The 20806-nt window shown below is 44.0% G+C and overlaps 1 pseudogene; it reads left to right on the top strand.

Annotated features, from left to right (window-relative positions):
* Nucleotides 1-19102: 19102 nt before the first annotated feature.
* Nucleotides 19103-20394, top strand: LOC131914470 (integrator complex subunit 11-like; annotated as a pseudogene).
* Nucleotides 20395-20806: the final 412 nt, after the last annotated feature.

The following is a 20806-nucleotide window of genomic DNA, read 5'->3' as shown; positions in this document are numbered from 1 at the left end:
TCCTCTCTGGAAATTCCAGATACATGCCTGGAGATGTAGCTGCCAGGTGCCCCCAAATACTAGCAAGTTGACAATCAAGATTGCACATTATAGCCGGGCGGTGGTGGCGCACGCCTTTAATCCCAGCACTTGGGAGGCAGAGCCAGGCGGATCTCTGTGAGTTCGAGGCCAGCCTGGGCTACCAAGTGAGTTCCAGGAAAGGCGCAAAGCTACACAGAGAAACCCTGTCTCGAAAAATCAAAAAAAAAAAAAAAAAAAGATTGCACATTATACAAGGCTAGAGAAACGGCCCTGGTCCTGGCGGTTGGGAATGCTACAGTGATCCCAAACACACAAATGCAGAACTATATCTTCTTGTACCTTCTTCCTTGCCCCCATTCATCTTAGTGATGTCACTAGAAGGCATTACCTCATCCAAATCTCCATTGCCTTGTCATTCTTTCACAAATGTAATGTTGTTTGTCTGAAAAGCATAAAATCAACACTTTTTTCTTCTGCAATTCACTCTCTGGTAAAGATTCTTATGTGCACATGGAATTAATAGCATGTGTGTGCTCTTCTGTTGTTTACCTGCTCTTGTATTTATTTATTGAGCTCATGGATCCAACCAGATGGGACACATAAAAATTAAGGGAGCTGAGACCTCTCCTTCTCATTGAGGGTCTTGGGAGATGAGAGCATCTGAGTTTTCATCACCCTAAGATTAGATTCCTCAACTAGTGTTGAGCATTCATGGGAGAAGCCAAAGGATCAGAATTGGTGAAGGGCTGTATGAAGTCCTGTATCTAAACAGTGCATCTTTGGGCCCCATGCAGACAAGTTTGTGCAGAGTAAGCAGAGGCACACTATTGTACTTCTCTATAGAAGAGAAGTACTCCATAGCACCATGGACCAGCTTGCTGTGTGTGCAAAGTTCTCAGCAGCATTCGAAGTAGTGTGTGTAGAAGATGCACCAGGGATGGAAGGACTGCATCTATCCCATGTGCTGACCAATACCAGAGGGATGTCACATCCAGAGCCTCACGTGCAACCCTTGATGCAAATTTCTGACAGAGAAGTTGGGTGGTGACTCCCAGCCTATGCAAATAGTGTGGTTTGGAGTGAGGATGGGGATGGGAGCTGAGGAGCTGCCCAAGGTGTTATTCCCATATTTGATAATAGCACACTATCAAAGCTAGTACTGATCACAACTACAATCACAGTGGAACTGGGAGAATCAAGTTATATTTGTGATACTGAAAAACTAGCAAGAGTCTGAATGTCTAACCATAAATTACTGAATCTGTAATTCATTGAATGTATGCAAATCTAATGTTGAAAATATTACTAGCTGGGCGGTGGTGGTGCACGAATTTAATCCCAGCACTCAGGAGGCAGAGGCAGGCAGATCTCTGTGAGTTCAAGGCCAGCCTGGTCTACAGAGGAGTAGAAATATATGTACAATACAGCAAAATAGTTTTGTATTTGTCTCAATATATAAACTATCTTAAATAGGAATATAAAAATAGTTTACATTGTATCAACATACAAGAATAAGAATCCATAACTGTGCAAATAATCTAAGGCTGATATTTTACTAAATTAGTTTACAAGTATATACAATAATCTACCTTAATATCCTATACCTATCCATTCCCCTTTCTTCTTTTCTTAAGGAGAATACTGAGTCTAATTTTTGTTCCATCCCCAACCCTATGACTATCATCCATAACCCTGAGAAACATGAAACCTTTGGGAGAGGGGAGTGTCGTCTTTTTAGAATTGCTTCCTGCTTTTTTGGGGGAGCAACAGTATCTCTGTGGGATCCTGTAAGAAAGCTCAGATAGTTAGGTCTCAATAGGGCTAGCTGTAGATTCTGCAGCCAATCTCAGAGTAATGGTTAAGGTTGTCTGAGATTCTGGCTAGAAGTGTAGTATGTTGGACCATATCATCTTGGAACTGTCCTGGAGAATTTTTAGTCCAAAGTTGGTCATTGAGTAATGCTCATGGGTACCATGACAACATTCTGGACTGGGTAGAGTCATTGTTGTGGGGCCCCATCTTCCTTCTGGAGACTTCAGAGATTGCTGTTGGAAAGACTTATTTTTTATTGTAGAAAACTTGTTGAACATTTTAATATTAAAATGGAAAGTTTGGATTTATTCTGGATAGAGAAAGGATTCTCCAAAAGCAAGGACAAGCATAGAAACAAATAGAATCTTGACAACAATGGTCCCTAAATTACTGGTTTTCTTCTGTCCCACACCAGGTAGCTCTTCTGATATGATACAGAATCTCTTTTTTTTTTTCTTTTAGCAGCATGCTTTGGTTTAGAGAAGGAGAGAGTCATATTCCAACTCCAAAACCAGCTTGGTTTATAATTGAATTGGAACCACAACTTTTCTAGAATTAAAGAGATATAAATGTTAGGCAGTGAGCTATTGCCCTGTGTATATTGGTGCCAATAGGTTCTTTCCTTCTCATGTAGATATCTGGGTATCCAAGGCCTTATGATTTCTGGAAGATGAATATTTCTATTATCCTACATGCTGGACTCCACATGAGCTTGCAGTGTGTCCACCCAAATTCCCTATAAAGCAGGTGTTGTAATGACAGCTTATGGACGGGGGAACTGGCAGATGTTGTAATGACAGCTTGTGGATGGGGGAACTGATTCAGTAAGGATGACACTCGTGTGAGGTTGAGTGGCAAGCAGGTGAGTGAGCCAGGACCCAAACTCAGGATGTCCTTGTTTGCAGCCAATCTGCTTAGCTTAATGTTGGAGACCACAGAGGTTTCCTAGTGAGATCTGAGTTTGCTTTACCAGCAGGGCTGTGTAAAAGGATGATTGGACCATGGACCTGGGTACCAGGTATTTGGAAGGGTCTACACTTGACTGTATCTAGCAAGGGGGAGGTCTTTTGCCTTGTACCTTGGCATTGTTATAAAAAAGCCTTTTTGAATAAAGTTCTGGGCCATTGGGTTTTGATCCAAGCCCTCCCAAGGCTATTCTGGGTTTCTATCTTTCCTCTCATCATGTAGGTTTCTTTCCTTCTATCTAAATCTCCTATCCCTTACTCCTCAAGAGTACCCTGGTCATAAAATGTGGGGGCTGGTTGCCCACAAATGGCACCCGAACAGGGACCAGGGACTTGGTGAAAGGAGTGTCAGGGAACATTGAGGGTGTAAGGTATGCTGATAATGAATTGTAAAGGTGACAGTATTTTATTCTCAGGAGTGAAAGTAAAGTGACTGAAAGATGCCCAAGTTTTGTTTTGTTTTTGTTTTTTTTGGTTTTTTCGAGACAGGGTTTCTCTGTGTAGCTTTGCGCCTTTCCTGGAACTCGCTTTGGAGACCAGGCTGGCCTCGAACTCACAGAGATCCACCTGCCTCTGCCTCCCAAGTGCTGGGATTAAAGGCGTGCGCCACCACCATCCGGCGAGATGCCCAAGTTAAAAGTGAGGCTGCAGCAAGTGTCTGTCTCTGTCTATGTTTCTCTGTCTAGGTTTCTCTCTCTCTCAAGTTTAGTTTATAAGTTATAACTTTAAGTAAGTTATAAGTTTAGTTTAAGAAATGTAGGTTTGGGTACATTAGGATAGAATAGGCTTTAGGTATAGAGATATTGTGAAGGCTTAGGTAAACTTAAGGTAGGTTTTTTCCCGACCTGGGACACAGAAAGCAGTATCCATAGCAGACTGCCAGCATGGCAGTCAGGGTGGCTTCCGAAGCTCTAGAAGCCACCAACAACAGCAGATGACAGAGTCAGTGCAAGTGGCAGCAGCAGCTGAGGCCTGCGGGATATCAGTGCAGCACAGGTGGCAGATGCCCAAGAGACAAGAGTGGGCAGCAAGGGGCTGCAAGCTTTCTGCTGAGAAGAAACCACAGTGAGGAGCCAAGCAGAGACTCTGTGCCACAAGAGAGGCAAATGGCAGGCAGCAGCTTGGAGTACAGTAGAGAGAGCAGACCCTGGCAGTGAGTGCCCAGCAGAGAAGACACTAGAGAAGCAGCCAGATGAGCAGCTGAGATGTGCTGGAGCCTAGGGAGCTGTAGAGGTGAGAGCCACGCTCCAGGCTGAACAACCAGACTGGGGCTCTGAGAGAACTGCTGAGACTGATGCAGCCTGAGCTCCTAGCAGCAGGGTATGGCTGGAACCATGGAGTTGCCCTGGGCCTACATTCAGCTGTGCAAGCAGGACAGCATACTGAGGTGTCTGGGACTTGGGATGCTGAGCACAGGGCCACCAGTGAAGCAGGTAATGGGACTGGAGGTAGTAGCTGAGTTTCCTCCTGGAGCCAAGGTTGCTGTAAAATTGCCATGGCTCAGCTCATAGCAGCTGGAAAAAACCTTGAGCCTGTGAGGTGTGAGGTAATTGAAAGCCCTCTAGCCTCAGGACAGACAGACTGGGACTGTGAAAGCCAGGAGCCAAAAGCCTTGTAGTTTCTGTTTGCTGGCTGCACAGAGAGCTTTTTCGAGTAACTTGTAACAGCTCGGTTACTATGGCAGTTACTCTTTCTTGAGGCAAGGTTCTTAGGGGAAGACTGCCATAAAATGCTGTAACTGAAAGTGCCTCTGTGGCTGAGAACAAAAGTTTCAGAGATGCTTGTTTGAACTAAAATTATTAACTGCAAAAAGGTTTTGGTTGTGTGAAATGATTCTTCATATTTGGAAGTGTAAGACTGGTACCAGAATTCATTTTTTGAACTTTAGACTTAAAAAATGAGATAAAACTCAAAAAGTTTTTGGTTATGCATTTCTTCATATTTGGAAAACTGGTACCAGAATTTATTTTTTGAACTTTTTGGACTTAAGAAATGGGATGGACAGGAGTGATTTCATTGCAATGGGACAATTTTGAACTTACTTATGCATATAGATTCTATCAACGGTGATGATTTATGAACTATTTTATTGAACTGTTTTTTATGGAACTGTTCATGTAAAAATGGAACTGTTATGGAACTTGTTTTATATTAACAATGGAACTGTTTTAATGGAGAATTTTGGGTTTTTTTTTCTAATCAAGCTCAAGATACAGTTTAAGAAATTATAAAGAAAGGGGGAGTTAATATTCCTCCATCTATTTAATTTCTTAAAATATTTCTTGTTATTTGAGTGGACTGATGTTAACTTGTGTTAATGTACCCTATGTTTTGTATAGTTCTATTAAGAGATTGCTTTAAAGTATAAAAAGCTTTTCAAGTGTTAATGGTTATATTGAAAATATTGCTTTTGAATGTAGGTTTGTCGGAATTATAATTGTATGTAGTAATATTTATGTTAAGTTATTATGCTAACACTTATATTGATGCACCATGGTTTGGTGAAGTTAAGGGATTATTTAAGTTTGATGCAGATGCATCAGAAGTTTATACTGTGTTTTGTTAGTAAGAAATACAAATGGTTATATTAAGAGATTGCTTTGAAATGTTTCTTTTTTTTTTTTTTCGAGACAGGGTTTCTCTGTGTAGCTTTATGCCTTTCATGGATCTCACTCTGTAGACCAGGCTGGCCTTGAACTCACAAAGATCTGCCTGCCTCTGCCTCCCAAGTGCTGGAATTAAAGGTGTGCACCACCACCACCCGGTTGAAATGTATTTTTGCTAAAGTTTTTAAAGTGTTAATGGTTCTATTAAGAGTTTGCTTTTAGATGTAAGTTTGAGAGAACTGTAATTATGTATAGCAATATTTATGTTAGAATTATATTAACCTGTTTATTTTTGGTAAAGCTAAAGGAGTCCTTAAGTTTGGTGCAGTCGCATCTGGAGTTTAATTTATTTGATGTGATTGCATCAAGAGTCTATTGATTTAAAAAAGGGCTTGGTATAGCTAAGACTACATCTTAGACTCATTCCAAAAGGATATTCCATCGTTATCAACCTCTAGTCCTTTACTGGGAGGTGTGACAGCTATGGAGATTGCTGTGAGCTCTTAATGGGGAGCTTTTTAAAATATTAAGAAGAGAGATCTTTTGGAGCCCACGAGGTTTCCTAGTGAGATCTGAGAGAGAGAGAAAGAGAAAGAGAGAGAGAGAGAGAGAACATGAGCCTCTTCTTTGGCCTGGAGCTCTTCAACTTAGGCTGGCTGGTCAGCAAGCTTTAGGGATCTGTCTGTCTCCCCACTGCTAGGTTTACAAGCTTATGCTACCACACTCACCTTCTCTTTGGGTTCTGGGGGACTGGACTCAGGTTCTCATGCTTGTCTGACAAACACTTTATGACTGAGCCATCAGCACTACTCACTTATTTTAAAAACTATAAATGCTAATAGAGAGGGAGAGATGAAAGAGAAGTGGGGGAGGTGGGGGAAGGGCAGGAAAGGAAGAATAGATTACCAGTCTCTGCAGTGCCTAGAAAAGTCCTGTGGGACCTAGGACAGTGGCCAAGGGTGGCCTTGAGCAAGGAAAGTAGAGCCAGACTACTACAAGCCTGTGGAGGACAGACAAAGCTAAGGCTTGATTCCTGGACTTCTCTTGGCTGCATTTCCTGCCCTTGGGTTTCCCCACTGATTCACAAAATACTTACTGAATGCCTGCAGTTGCCAGGCAGGGTCAACAAGACAGGGACTGTGTCCTCAGAAACCCCACACTTCAAATCTATGAGGACATACTGTGTGGTACTTTGGACGGTAGGACAGACAAAAAGCAGAGAGAAGTGTAAAAGTTGTAAGGCTTAGGGTTTGAAAGGGGTGTCAGAGAAAGTAACGTTAGCTGGGTAAAACCAGAAGGAACCAGAAATCTGGGAGAAGGGCAGGGAACAAGCAAGGCCCCTGTGGTTGGAGCAAGTGGGGGAGGAAGAGCCAGTGAGTGAGGGACAGGAAGCACTGGGAAGGGACACATAGGGATTTCCACCTCAGAGGGCCTGTGACCAGAGATGGGAAACTGTGAGTGGATTGGGAGCAAGAGCCGCACAAGCTAATTTACATTTTAAAGCAGTGGTTCTCAACCTTCCTAATGCTGTGACCTTTAATACAGTTCCTCACGTTGTGGTGACCCCCAACCATAAAATTATTTTCGTTGCTACTTCATAACTGTAATTTTGCTACTGTTATGAATTGTAATGTAAATATCTGATATACAGGATATCTAATATGAGACCACTTGTCCACCCCAAAGGGGTCATAACCCAAAGGTTGAGAACTGCTGTGTTAAAGGATGGCTCTGGCTGCTACAGGCAAGAGTTATGAGAATTGGCAAATAACATTTCATGTTAGTTGAGCACAGTGGTGAACACTTGTACTTGGGAAGCAGATGTAGGAGGATCACAAGTTTAAGTGCTCCAAGCCAAGCAGGGCTTCACAGTGAGACCTGCTTCAAAATGACAACAAAACAAAATATTAAAAAACAAAAACCTTCACACTGTCCAGTAAAATCTGGGTTTCAGGTAAATACTTGTTAGTATAAGTATATTCTATATATTTGTGAAATTTATACTAAAAAAATTATCCCTCACTTATGCTTATCTGCAATGAAAATGTTATCTCTCGTGTCCTATAGTTGATTTGGCCCCACCTGAACACGGAAAAAAGGTTTGAGGCATAAAAGTGAGAGCAAGAAAATGAGCAAAGATGTGTTTTAGTTTACCAGGTGAGAGAGAAGCATGGTTCTCACTGGGAAGGGAGGCAGATGGCAGGTTGATGAGATCCAGTTGAACTCCATATGTATATACACCCTCCTCTCTTTATGTCAGCTGTGTTAATTTATTGTACCACAAAAAAAAAAATAGAGAGAAAGGATGGTGGTCAGTGCAGAGGATGTGGGCAGGACCTCCTAGCATAAGGGAAGGAAGTGGGTTTTACCACAAGCTTCCTATCATTTTAGGGAAACCATGAAAATAGAATAAATTCACCCAAAGGTGAAGTTACCCAGAAAAGTCCCTCTCCTTCCTGCTCAGGGACATGGTGGTCAGCCCCTGTGGAGTGACAGGAAGAACTCTGGCTGTGATATTTCCTTTTTGGTACCCTGTCCTTTAGCTGGGTGCCAGCAGACAGCTCTTAGGAGGGGGAGGTGTAGGAGAGAGCCTGTTGAGGAACTGTCAACTGTGATACACCGTAGTGTTTGGATCCTTTGTTGTGAGCCAGTTTGCTGAGGACTCTTGAAGAACAGGGGTCAGCACCTACAGATTGTTAGCACCAAAAAGCCTTGAGACCCCCCTGGACCAGTATACTGAGTCCCAGTAGGTGCACTTTGTATAAGGTAGTACCATCCCTTTATGAGGTTGTTATATAAATCATGTCCCTTTACCCCTGTCTGTGTCAATATGTGTTTCCTAAAATATAAATATTCCCCATAAAACATTTTGTGTGTTTATGGCTATGTTTTGTTTGTTGAGATGATTTCATGTCAGCGAGGCTGGCCTTGAGCTGATCCTCCAGCTTCCACCTCCCAAATTTTGTTGTTTTTTTATAGATTATCATATGCATATTGCATTTTTATCAGAACACATAGAAATGTTGCATCATGAGACCCTGTTTTGATTTTTTTTGTTTGTTTGTTTGTCAAGACAGGGTTTCTCTGTGTAGCTTTCCGACTTTCCTGGAACTCGCTTTGGAGACCAGGCTGGCCTTGAACTCACAGAGATCCTCCTGCCTCTGCCTCCTAAGTGCTGGGATTAAAGGCGTGCACCACCTTATTTTGATTTTAGGCATGCCCCATCACACCTGGCTGAAAAGAGTTTATTTGAGACAGAATATGAACAAAATCTCAAAGTAGCAGACCTGCAGACAGACATCCTCCATCAGATCATCCTCAGTAGTCCCACACTCTGGGCAGTGGGGAAGCCTAGCCTTGCCTTTTAACCATATACACCCCACTTTCTTAGAGCAGCCTTGGGTCTGTCTGGAGTAGCACACCCTTGTTTGGCTGTTTTCCAAAGTATCTTTAAGAAAAAAAAAAAACAAAAAAAAACCTCAAGGTCTCCAATTTCTGTCTTTCTAAATTGTCCACTTTCTCTTCCACTCCCCAAGATGCCAGTTTGGGTATATGCTAAATGAGAGCCCCCACTGTATCCACCTAAGCTATACCGGGGGTTGTATATGCAGAGGATCCTTTGTGCCCAGGGCACAGGTTCCTTGAGTAACAGGAGCCTCGTATGTTGGGATCTCTGCCTCCTCACTGTGAGCAGGAGAAGAGGAGGGAGCTGGGAGGTGAACCTCCTGTGCAAAATCCTGCAGCAGTATTCTTTCATCCTTGGCTGTAAGATGGGCAGGGTCCTGGGCAAAATGCAAGTGCAGGGCCTCCTTGCTCAGAATACAGAAAGCACTACCAAAGATCCTGAACTTTGAATGTTTTTCTTTTTTCTTTATTTATTGTGCCATTTTATTTGCTACTTAATGTCATTCTAAGGAAGGGAAAATGAAAATTTTTCAGTTAGTATGAATTACACTATTCATCATTATATTCCTCCCTGCTGTTTTAAAAGAAAATGTAAGAGTATTTAACTCACATACAAAATTATGAGAAGTTTATAGTTTGTTTCATAGACTAACAAATGCATGTTGTATTTTTATCAGAACAAATAGAAATGTGTGTCATGTGACCTTGTTTTGTTTTTATTTGAGCCAAGATTTCATTTCACCTACACTGGCCTTGATCTCCATGTATGATGAAGGATGACCTTCTGATCTTCCTGCCTTCAACTCCAGAATGCTGGGATTATAGGAATGTATCTTACACACTGTTTTATGCAGTACTGGGATAGAAAGCAGAACTCCCTGAGTGCTGGGCAAGCTTTCTGTCAGCTGAGTGACATCCCCAGCTCAGAGGAGGAACTTTTTAGTTCTCCTCCTCCTCCTCCTCTCTTCTTCTTTTTTTTTTTTTTTTTTTTTTTTTTTTTTTTTTTTTTGGTCTTTTGAGACAGGGTCTCTCTGTGTAGTTTTGGTGGCTGTCCTGGACTTCACTCTGTAGACCAGGCTGGCCTTGAACTCACAGAGATCCACCTGCCTCTGACTCCTGAGTGCTGGGATTAAAGGCATGTGCCACAACTGCCTGGCCCTAGTTTTGCTTCTTGTGTGTGTGTGTGTGTGTGTGTGTGTGTGTGTGTGTGTGTGTCTGTGTGTGTGTGTCTGTGTGGTATGTGCATGCAGAGGTTCAAAGTGGATGTCTGGTTTCTTCCTCGGTAGCTTTCCCCTTATTTATTGAGACAAGGTCTCTCTCTGAACCCAGAGCTTGCCAATTCTGCATATCTAGCTGGCCAGCTTGCCCTGGGCTCCTGTCTCTGTCTTACAAGTGCTGGGATTACAGGCAACCACCACATGCCCATCTTTTAAATGGGTTCCAGGGATCCAGTCCTTATAATTGTGGGACAAGTGCTTTATCCACTGAGCCGTCTCCCTGGCCCATAGTTTTACTTCTTGATAGGTACACACGGTCTCAACATTTTTGCCTCTTTCCCCTGATAGTTAAAGGGCAGAAAAGTCAAGGGATGGCTGGATTGCCCTACATGTCTGTTACCAGGTTCACTGTAAAGGACTAGCTAACAAGGAAGTACTGCGAAAAGACTGTTCCTTAATTCTTTGTGTTCTCCAGACCACCCCTGCCTCCTTTCACATTCAAAATGAGTTCACTTTTGGATGGCAAGGGCAGCCTCTAAGCCCTGTTTTAGTCATAGACATGGCCTGCCACCTTGGATCTTAGCACTGTGGGTCTGGCAGAATCCTATGACTCTAGGATATGGCAAACACTTCTGGGGTACTGCATTTGCAAGTGCAGTGGCAGGGGATGGGCACACCCCCACTTCTCTTGGACTGCACTTATAAAACTGCACAGGGATGGAGATGGATCTAAATTGAGAGAGTTCTTGTCTCACATGCGTGAGGCCCTAGATTTGGTCCCCAGCACCACACAAACCAAGAGGAACATGTGCCTGTAATCCCAGGGAGGTTGACATGGGAGGACCAGAGCCAAGGTTATCCTCAACTATACAGCAAGTTTGAGGCCATTTTGGGATACATGAGGCCCTGTCTTAAAAGGAGGTGGCAAATAGCTTTACTTCTAGCACTTAGGAGGCAGAGACAGGTGAATATCTGTGATTCCAAGGACAGCCTGGTCTACACAGCAAGTTCCAGACATCCAGGGCTACATGGTGAGATTCTGTCTCAAAAACAAAACAAAATCAAACAAACAAAACAACAAAAAAAAAAAAAAAGAAAGAAAGAAAGAAAAAGGAAAAAAGGGGAAAGAAAATAAAAGAGCCAAATATAAGACTAATTTAAACTTCACAGTGAAACACATATAGCAAGGTCAGTGAGATGGCTCTGTGGATAAAGGTACAGCCAAGCCTGATGACCGGAGTTTGACCCCTGGATCCCATGTGGTAGGAGGAGGGAACCAACCCCCACAATTATCCCCTGACTTCCATATGTACAGAATGCACAAAAGCTAACAAATCTATGCAAAAAAAAAAAAATGGAGGAGGAGGAAGAGGCAGGAAAATAGCAAAGCAGTGCCCAAGTGTGGACCTGAGTTTCAGGTGGATGTGCTCTGGCAGTGCCGTGGCCGACATTACTGATGCAATGCAGTATGAGGGCAGGAGCTGCAAAGCCCTGGGCCATCATGGTATGCATTCTCTCAGACTCATATCCATTGCCCCAACAGACTTCGTGTAAAAAATAACAAGCTCAACAATAAAATTACTAAGAATTTCAAGATGCTGACAGCCCACCATGAAACCTAGTGTGGGCCTTCTGAGCAAGAGGTCTCTGCCATCCTGCAGGACCACGAAGCGGGCCAGGCATCCTGGCATCCTCTGCTGGAGGGGCCCCCTCCCTGTGAATTGTGTTTCTAAGCAACCCCAGGTCTCTGCCAGTTCACCGTTCCTCCAGGCAACTGAGACAGAGACTGCTGGCCATCTGGTGTCTGTCTTCCTTTTCCAGGTAACACTTAAAGCTAAAGGGGACATCTTCACCACTTCCAATTAGATACAGCCGCAGAGGCCTGAGCCTCAGGCAGATAAAAATACAGTTTCTGGGAAGGGCCTTCAGACAGAGAGAGGGTGAGGAGGGTTGACTCAGACTGCTTTCCTTTTCCTGCTGGTTGGTTGTGGTGGACAGACGGTAACAGTTTCAGCAGCCACTGGCTTGGACTCTGTAGATGAGGACCACACACAGGTGGGGTCTTGTACACTTTCCCGGCCTGGGTGGCCACCCTTCAGGCTTTTACGTGACAAAATAAATCTGTGTGTATGTTCTAAGACACTATTAAGGTGTGTGTCTCTAGGCTGACTGTAAAAACAAACCCAGTTTCTGTCTGACAGAGCATCTCTATGTCTGGTGCCTATGACACAGGAACTTCTGGGTCTACAAGCCAGGTGGAGGCCCAGGGAAGCCAGGAAGGGGACTCTCTGACTCAGATATGTAGCCATCCAGCTGCCTCTATCTGTGGCTGCTGAGTAATTTCCCCCTGTCATCCCTCCTGAGGAATTTGTCTTAGATCTAGGGTGGCAAAGAATCACCCTGGGGCTGGGAGGTACTGTCTTGTGCACAAAGGTACTGTTGGAACACAGCCAGGCTTGTTCACTTCAGTTCTGTCTGGGGATGCTTTTGAGCTATGAAAGCCATCCTGGGGCATATCACGGAACCCTGTCTGAGAGAGAGAGGGAAGGGGGTGAGTACTTAGCTTCTTGGCTGCCAGAGCTATTTTTCCTTTTAATTTTGTCAAGGATTGTAATATTTACATTCTACTCTGTTTCCTTTGTCCCGTGTTTGCAGTGCAAGCATGAGGCCCTGAGTTCAAATCCCTAGCACGAATGTAAAATCCAGGTGTAGCAGTGTGTGTCTGTATTCCCAGTGCTGGGGAGAAGGACACAGGAGGGTCCATGAGACCTGCAGACCAGCTAGAATAGCTGAATCAGTGAGCTTCCGGTTCAGTGGGAGACCGAATTATTGTAGAAGATGGAGAAGTGGCTCAGCAATTAAAAGCCCTTGCTGATACTCTAGAGAGCCCGAGTTCAGACCCGAGCATCCACATTGGTGGCTCGTAACTACCTGTAATCGCAGTTCCAGGGGATCTGATGACCTCTTCTGGCCTCCATGGGCACCCATACACAAATGGCATATAAACATAAATGAAAATTAAAAGTTAATGAATCTTAACTTTTTTTGAAGGTAGAGAGCAACTGAAGAAGACACCTGACATCAGCTTCTAATTTTCACACGCACTTACACACATGAACATGCATCTGCATACACATACAAACACACACATACATCACAGATGAAACAAGGTGGGTGATCTTAAGCTAGGTGTGGTATAGTCCATGCATGTAATCCTAATCCCAGCACTCCAAAAGGAGGATTGTGAGTTCATGATCAGCCTGTGCTATCAAGTAAGACCTTGTCACAAACAAACAACTCTGATGATTATTAAGCATCTACAGATCAAAGGAGACTATCCCAGACACCACAGTCCAAACAAGTATCATCTCATTTTTCTTCTCATTATTCAGCTCCATTTATAAAACCCTCAGCTGTTCTTTTAATAATTGGTTGTTTTAATGGGACACTTTTTAAAAAAAGTCATTTATTTATTCTATGGGTATTCCATGTATGTCTGTGTGCCATCTGGGTACCTGCTGAGGTCAGAAGAGGGCATTGGATTTCCTGGAACTAGAGTTACAGATGGTTGTGAACCTTCATGTGGATGCTGGGAGTTGAGCTTGGGTCCTGTGGTAGTCTGAATGTTATTGGCCCCTATAAGTTCACAGGGAGTGGCACTATTAGGAGGTATGGCCTTGTTGGAGGAAGTGTGTTATTGTGGAGGCAGGCTTTGAGGTTTCCTATGCTCATAATACCACCCAGTGTCTCAGTCAACTTCCTGTAGCCTGCAAGATGTAGGACTCTCAGCTCCAGCACCATGTCTGCCTGCATGCCACCATGCTCCCCATCATGATGATAATGGACTGAACCTCTGAAACTGTAAGCAAGCCACCCCAATTAAATGTTTTCTTTAGGAGACTGGAGAGATAGCTCAGAGGTTAAGAGCACTGGCTGTTCTTTCAGAGTCCCAAGTTCAATTCCCAGCAACCACATGGTGGCTAACAACCATCTATAATGAAATCTGTTGCCCTCTTCTGGCATGCAGGATACTATATACTTAATAAATAAATAAATCTTTTTTAAAAATGTTTTCTTTATAAGAGTTGCCATGGTCATGGTGTCTCTTCACATCAATAAAAATTGTAACTAAGACAGAAGTTGATACCAGAGGTATCAACCGGGGTATTGTTGTAACAGACCTGACCATGTTTTGGGGAGGATTATGGAAGGACTTTGGTATTTGAGTTATGAAAGCAGTGGAATGCTTTAATCAATACTTAATGGCCATACTAGTAGGAGAATGGAAGACAGACATACTAACGGTTATTTGAACTGTTGGGGGCTCACTCAAAGGGTTTCAGAGGAGAAGAATTTTAGTATGTTGCCTAGAGATCATTCTTGTGATATTTTTGTGAAGAAAGTGGCTGCTTTTTGCCCTTGTCCAAAGAGTCTGAGAGCCAGATGTGTGGGGGGCACACCTTTAATAGAAGCACTGGGAAGGCAGAGGCTGATGGATCTCTGAGTTTGAGGCCATCCTGGTCTACAGAGCAAGTTTCAGGACAGCCAAGCTTAGTCAGTGAAGGACAAAAAGCTGGTGAAGATGTAATTGAATGAGGGTGCCATGTTCCAGCCCCAGTAAACAGCACAACTTGGCAGCTTTGGCCATGTGGTTCTGGCTTTATAGTTAAGGACAGAAAAAAAAAAAAAAAACGGTATAGAATTTGCCTCCATGCCTAAAGAAAGCTGCTGAGACCAGGCATGTTTCAGGGGTATACCTGAATGGAGGCCTAGTAGAGAGGTCATTGTGTGAAACCCTGAATTTGAAGCCTGGATTGCCTTGAAGAACCCAAGATGTTAGAGATACCAGAGTCATATGATACCTGCCAAGGAGAACTGCTAACAGGAAGTGGAACCTGTAGTGGGAATTTGCTCTGCCCATGACCTTGGGCTATCTGGCCTGATAGAGCTGGTGTTTCTTATCTGCCTATATGACTGCTTAAAAGGGAGGAGAAAGGGGGTTGTGGTCTCTTGGGTGGTAAAGACTGGATCAGACAGCGTGAAGCAGCCTGTTATTGGTCCCCAGCTCTCCAAGGACTCTGCAACTGGATTTACCTTATCCTGTATCAGTGAGTCTGTTTTCCCCATAGAACCCCTTAATATATATATAAAATAATAATATATACATACCATTGAGGATCATGGTATATATATATATTTATATATATAATTTTATATATATCATTGAGGATTATGTTACAAATCAGTGTGGTGGTTCCTCAGAAGGATGGGAATTGATCTGCCTAGGGATCTGTCTGTGCCACTCTTAGGGATGTGCCCAAGGGATGCTTTATCCTACCATGTTCACTGCTGCTCTATTCGTAATATCCAAAGATTAGAAATAGTCCTGATAGTCCTCATCAGAAGAAATGGCTAAAGAAAATGTGGTACGTTTACAGAATGGAGTATTACTCTGCTATTAAAAAAATGACACCATGAGCCAGGCGATGGTGGCGCACGCCTTTAATCTCAGCACTCAGGACGCAGAGCCAGGCAGATCTTTGTGAGTTCGAGGCCAGCCTGGTCTACAGAGTGAGTTCCAGAACAGGCTCCAAAGCTACACAGAGAAACCCTGTCTCAAAAAAAAAAAAAAAAAAAAAAAAAGACACCATGAAATTTGCAGGCAAATGGATGGAACTAGAGAAAAATCTTTCTGAGTGATGTATCCCAGACCCAGAAGGACAACTATGTTATGTATTCACTTATATGTGGATATTAGCTGTAAAGTCAATGATAGACAAGCAACAATTTATAGAACCACAGAGTGTAGTTATAAAGGACTAGAGGGTACAGAGAGATCTTGTTAGGAAAGGAAATAGAAAAGATAATATATAACTATAATATGAATGGATGGGGGTGGAACAGGGGGATCAAGTAGGGAGGGTAAGGGGATTGTGGGAAGGAATACAGATAGAAGCAGCTAAAATTTAGGGGCATTTGAGGGGTAATACGGAAACCTAACACAGTAGAAACTTCCTAAAATATATACATATAAAAAGGCAATCTAAATGAAATCACCAAATAAAGAAAGAAATGTGTTGCAGTCAACAAAGATGAAAGGAGTTGGAGCTCTGACATCAGACATGGAGATGCAGAGTCTGGAGTTTGCCCAGCTGGTTTTAGGTCTTGCTTTGGTTCAGTATTTCCTCACTATGCTCCCTACCCTACATTTTGGAATGGTAACGTATGTCCTGTGCCATTATATATTGTAAGTATGTGATCTGTTTTTTCATTTTGATTTTATAAGGGATTACAGATAAGAGATTACATAAATCTCAGAATCTCCGAAGAAACTTGGAACTTTGGACTTTTAAACATTATTGAGATTGTTATAGACTATGGGGACTTTTGAAATTGGACTAAATACATTTTGTATTATGATATTGTTATAAGCTTATGGGGATCAGGGAGCGGAATGTGGTAGTTTGAATGCAATTGACCCACATAAGCTCATAGAAGGTGTGGCTTTGTTAGAGTGGGTATGGCCTTGTTGGAGGAAGTGTGTCACTGTGGGGGCAAGCTTTGAGGTTTCCTATGCTCAGGATACCACCCTATGGTTTCCTATGTTGGATACCACCAACAGTGTCTCAGTTGACTTCCTGTTGCCTGCAAGATTAGTACTCTCAGCTCCAGCACCACATCTGCCCGCACCGCCATGCTCCCCGTCATGATGATAATGCACTGAACTTCGGAAACTGTAAGTGAGCCACCACAACTAAATGTTTTCTTTTTTTTTCTTTTTTTTTTTTTTTTTTTTTTTTTTTTTGGTTTTTCGAGACAGGGTTTCTCTGTGTAGCTTTGCGCCTTTTCCTGGAACTCACTTGGTAGCCCAGGCTGGCCTTGAACTCACAGAGATCCACCTGGCTCTGCCTCCCAAGTGCTGGGATTAAAGGCGTGCGCCACCACCGCCCGGCTAAATGTTTTCTTTATAAGAGTTGCTGTGATCATGGTGTCTCTTCACAGCAATAAACACCCTAAGACAGGTCCTTCAAAACAGCAGCCAGTACTCTTTACTCTGAGCCACTTTTCCAGCCCCTGAAGTAATTTCCTCATAAGCAGGTAGTGGCAGATTATCTGACTCATGGAATTTCAGAAAATGTCTTTATTTGCTCTTCATTCCGGGTGGAAAATTGACTATCAAGTTTCAGACTCAAATATTTTTTTTAAAGATTTATTTATTTATTAGGTATACAGCATGTATGACTGCAGGCCAGAAGAGGGCACCAGATCTTGTTACAGATGGTTGTGAGTCACCATGTGGTTGCTGGGAATTGAACTCAGGACCTCCGGAAGAGCAGTCAGTGCTCTTAACCTCTGAGCCATCTCTCCAGCCCCAAATATTTTTTAAAAACTTGGAAAACCATGCTTTTCGTCTGTAGCAGCCAACTGCTCTGAACTCTGACATCAGGGCAGCTATCACCCCCGATCTGTATTTGGCCTCTGTTTTTCTTTCTGGAAGCATATGTGTGTTCCCCTTTAAGTTCTGAAATTCCACCCAGATACACATGAGTGTTCTCTACTCGTCTCCATTGACTTAGAGCGTCCCTTAAAACCACACCAAGCCTGGGGCCAGCAAGATGGCTCAGTGGATAAAGGCACTTAAGACACGACAACCTCAGCTCAATCCTGGGGACCCACGTGGTGGAACAAGAAAACCAACTCCCCCATGACCTCCATTCATGAGCCACGGCACATGCATATCTCCCTGAACACACAATAAATGAATAACTGTAATAAAAATTAGAAAAGGAAACAAAGCACAAAACTAAAACATTTTTTGGCTTAATGCCAAAGATATTAAGAAAACCACGATGGACTCAGCATTACAACCGCGAGGATATCGGTTTATGTTCTCATGCATGGAATAGGATGTTAGCTTGCGAAGAGCGGAAGGATTCTTCCAGTCTGAGATAAAGGGCTCCTCTCTCCTCAGTCATCACCCACAGCCCCTCCCCACAGACAGCACCAGCATCTCTGGTTCCATGGGCATCCAGGTAGGTAAAAATGTTAATACTGGTGTATATTATTCACTTTTTACAAGGTAGGGGCTGCTGAGATAGCTCAGTGGTTAAGAGCACTTATCCACTCTGCTGGTTGATCTGGGTTCGATTCCTCCACCCACATCAAGCAGCTCACAATTGCCTGTAACTCTAGTTCTAGGGGATCTGATGGTCTCCACCAGCACCTGCACATATGGTGCACATAAAACCACTCAGGGAAACACACATATAAAAATAAAAGAAGAGGCCGGGCGGTGGTGGCGCACGCCTTTAATCCCAGCACTCGGGAGGCAGAGCCAGGCAGATCTCTGTGAGTTCGAGGCCAGCCTGGGCTACCAAGTGAGTTCCAGGAAAGGCGCAAAGCTACACAGAGAAACCCTGTCTCGAAAAACCAAATAAATAAATAAATAAATAAATAAATAAATAAATAAATAAATAAATAAATAAGTGAAGAAATGAAGAAATAAATCTTAAAAAGAAATAGAAATACAAAGTATACACCCCACTTATTTGGCATCTCTTAGGTTACATTGGAGCTCAGCAGTCAGTTAGCTTGCCCTACAAGTGCATCAGAATTAATCACATCAGTACCTGGTTGATGGATATTTTGGTCATTTTAAATTTGATGTCTGTAGTAGTTTGAATGTAATTGGCCCCCATAAGCTTATACGGAGTGGCACTATTAGGAGGTGTGGCTTTGTTGGAGTAGGTATGGCCTTGTTGGAAGAAGTGTGTCACTGTGGGGATGGGCTTTGAGGTTTCATATGCTCAGGATACTGCCCAGTGTCTCAGTCCACTTCCTGCTGCCTGCAAGACGTAGAACTCTCAGCTATTTCTCCAGTACCATGTCTACCTGCATTCCACCATGCTCCCCACCATGATGATAATGGACTGAACCTCTGAAACTGTAAGCAAACTACCCCAATTAAATGTTTTCTTTATAAGAGCTGCCGTAGCTGTGTGTGGGAGTCGCGGTGGCTGGGCATAGGGCCTAACTAAACTGTGCGGGAGGTCTGAGCCCTTTCTGCGGGCGGTACATGACCCTAGACCAGCATTTGGGGGCTGCATGGATTGACAAGTATCACCCCAACTTGCTCATCACAGAATCCACGTATGCAACTATCATTCAAGACTCCAAATGCTGCAGAGAGGGAGATTTCCTTAAGAAAGTTCATGAGACTGTGGAGCGTGATGGGAAGGTGTTGATCTCTGTGTTTTGCACTGGGCCGGCCACAAGATCTCTGCATCCTGCTGGAGACCTTCTGGGAACGCATGAACCTGAAGGTGCCCATCTACTTCTCTACAGGCCTGACAGAGAAGGCCAACCACTACTACACACTCTTCATCACCTGGACCAACCAGAAAATACGTAAGACATGTGTCCAGAGGAACACATTTGAGTTCTAGCACATCAAAGCCTTTGACTGGACATTTGCTGACAACCCAGGTCCCATGGTTGTGTTTGCCACACCTGAGATGCTGCATACTGGCCAATCTCTGCAGATCTTTCGAAAGTGGGCAGGAAACGAGAAGAACATGGTCATCATGCCTGGCTACTGTGTGCAAGGCACTGTGGGCCACCAGACCCTTAGTGGGCAATGAAAGCTGGAGATGGAGGGGAGTCAGGTGCTGGAGGTAAAGACGCAAGTGGGATGCATGTCATTCAGTGCCCATGCTGATGCCAAGGGCATCATGCAACTGGTGGGACAAGCAGAGCCCGGAGCGTGCTGCTGGTGCATGGCGAGGCCAAGAAGATGGGGTTCTTGAGGCAGAAGATTGAGCAGGGATTCCGGGTCAGCTGCTACATGCTGGCCAATGGTGAGACAGTGACGCTGCCCACAAGCCCCAGCATCCCTGTGAGCATCTCCCTGGGGCTGCTGAAGAGGGAGATGGTGCAGGGACTGCTCCCTGAGGCCGAAAAGCCTCGGCTCTTGCTCTTGCGTGGCACATTGACTACGGAAGACAGTAGTTTCCGGCGGGTATCCTCAGAGCAAGCCCTCAAGGAGTTGGGCCTGGCTGAGCATCAACTGTGCTTCACCTGTCGTATGTACCTGCAGGACACACGCAAGGAGCAAGAAACAGCCCTACATGTGTACAACCACCTCAAGAACACTCTCAAAGACCGTCGTGTACAGCCCCTTCCCTGATGGCTCTGTGACTGTGGAGTCCATTCTTATCAAGGGTGCCGCCCACTCAGAGGACCCTGGTACTGAGGCACTCCTGGTCTCCTGGACCTACCAGGATGAAGAGGTGGGAAGCTTTCTCACAGCACGGCTCAAAAATGGCCTCCCCCGGGCTCCCAGCTGACATGTAACCACCAGCAGCCTACCACTCTGTCTCTTACTGTTTGCCCAGCAGAAGGACCAGGGCTTTGGCTTTGGGAGGTGGGTCCCCTGAGTAAATGGAAGCCATAACTGGACCACAGACTCTGTCCTAGGGACAAGACCAGAGTCACAGGCTGGCTAAAGTAATAAAAAGAGTTGCCATGCCGGGCGGTGGTGGCGTACGCCTTTAATCCCAGCACTTGGGAGGCAGAGCCAAGTGGATCTCTGTGAGTTCGAGGCCAGCCTGGACTACCAAGTGAGTTCCAGGAAAGGCGCAAAGCTACACAGAGAAACTCTGTCTCGAAAAAACTAAAAGAAAAAGAAAAAAAGAGTTGCCGTAGTCATGGTGTCTTTACACAGCAATGAAAACCCTAACTAAGAAAATGTTCTTCAGGAAACACCCCTCTAGTGAATTTA

Source organism: Peromyscus eremicus, chromosome 7 (assembly GCF_949786415.1).
Source record: "Peromyscus eremicus chromosome 7, PerEre_H2_v1, whole genome shotgun sequence".
Lineage (NCBI taxonomy): Eukaryota > Metazoa > Chordata > Mammalia > Rodentia > Cricetidae > Peromyscus > Peromyscus eremicus.
The sequence above is the reverse complement of the archived record's forward strand: the minus strand, read 5'-3'. Positions and strand labels throughout refer to the sequence as shown.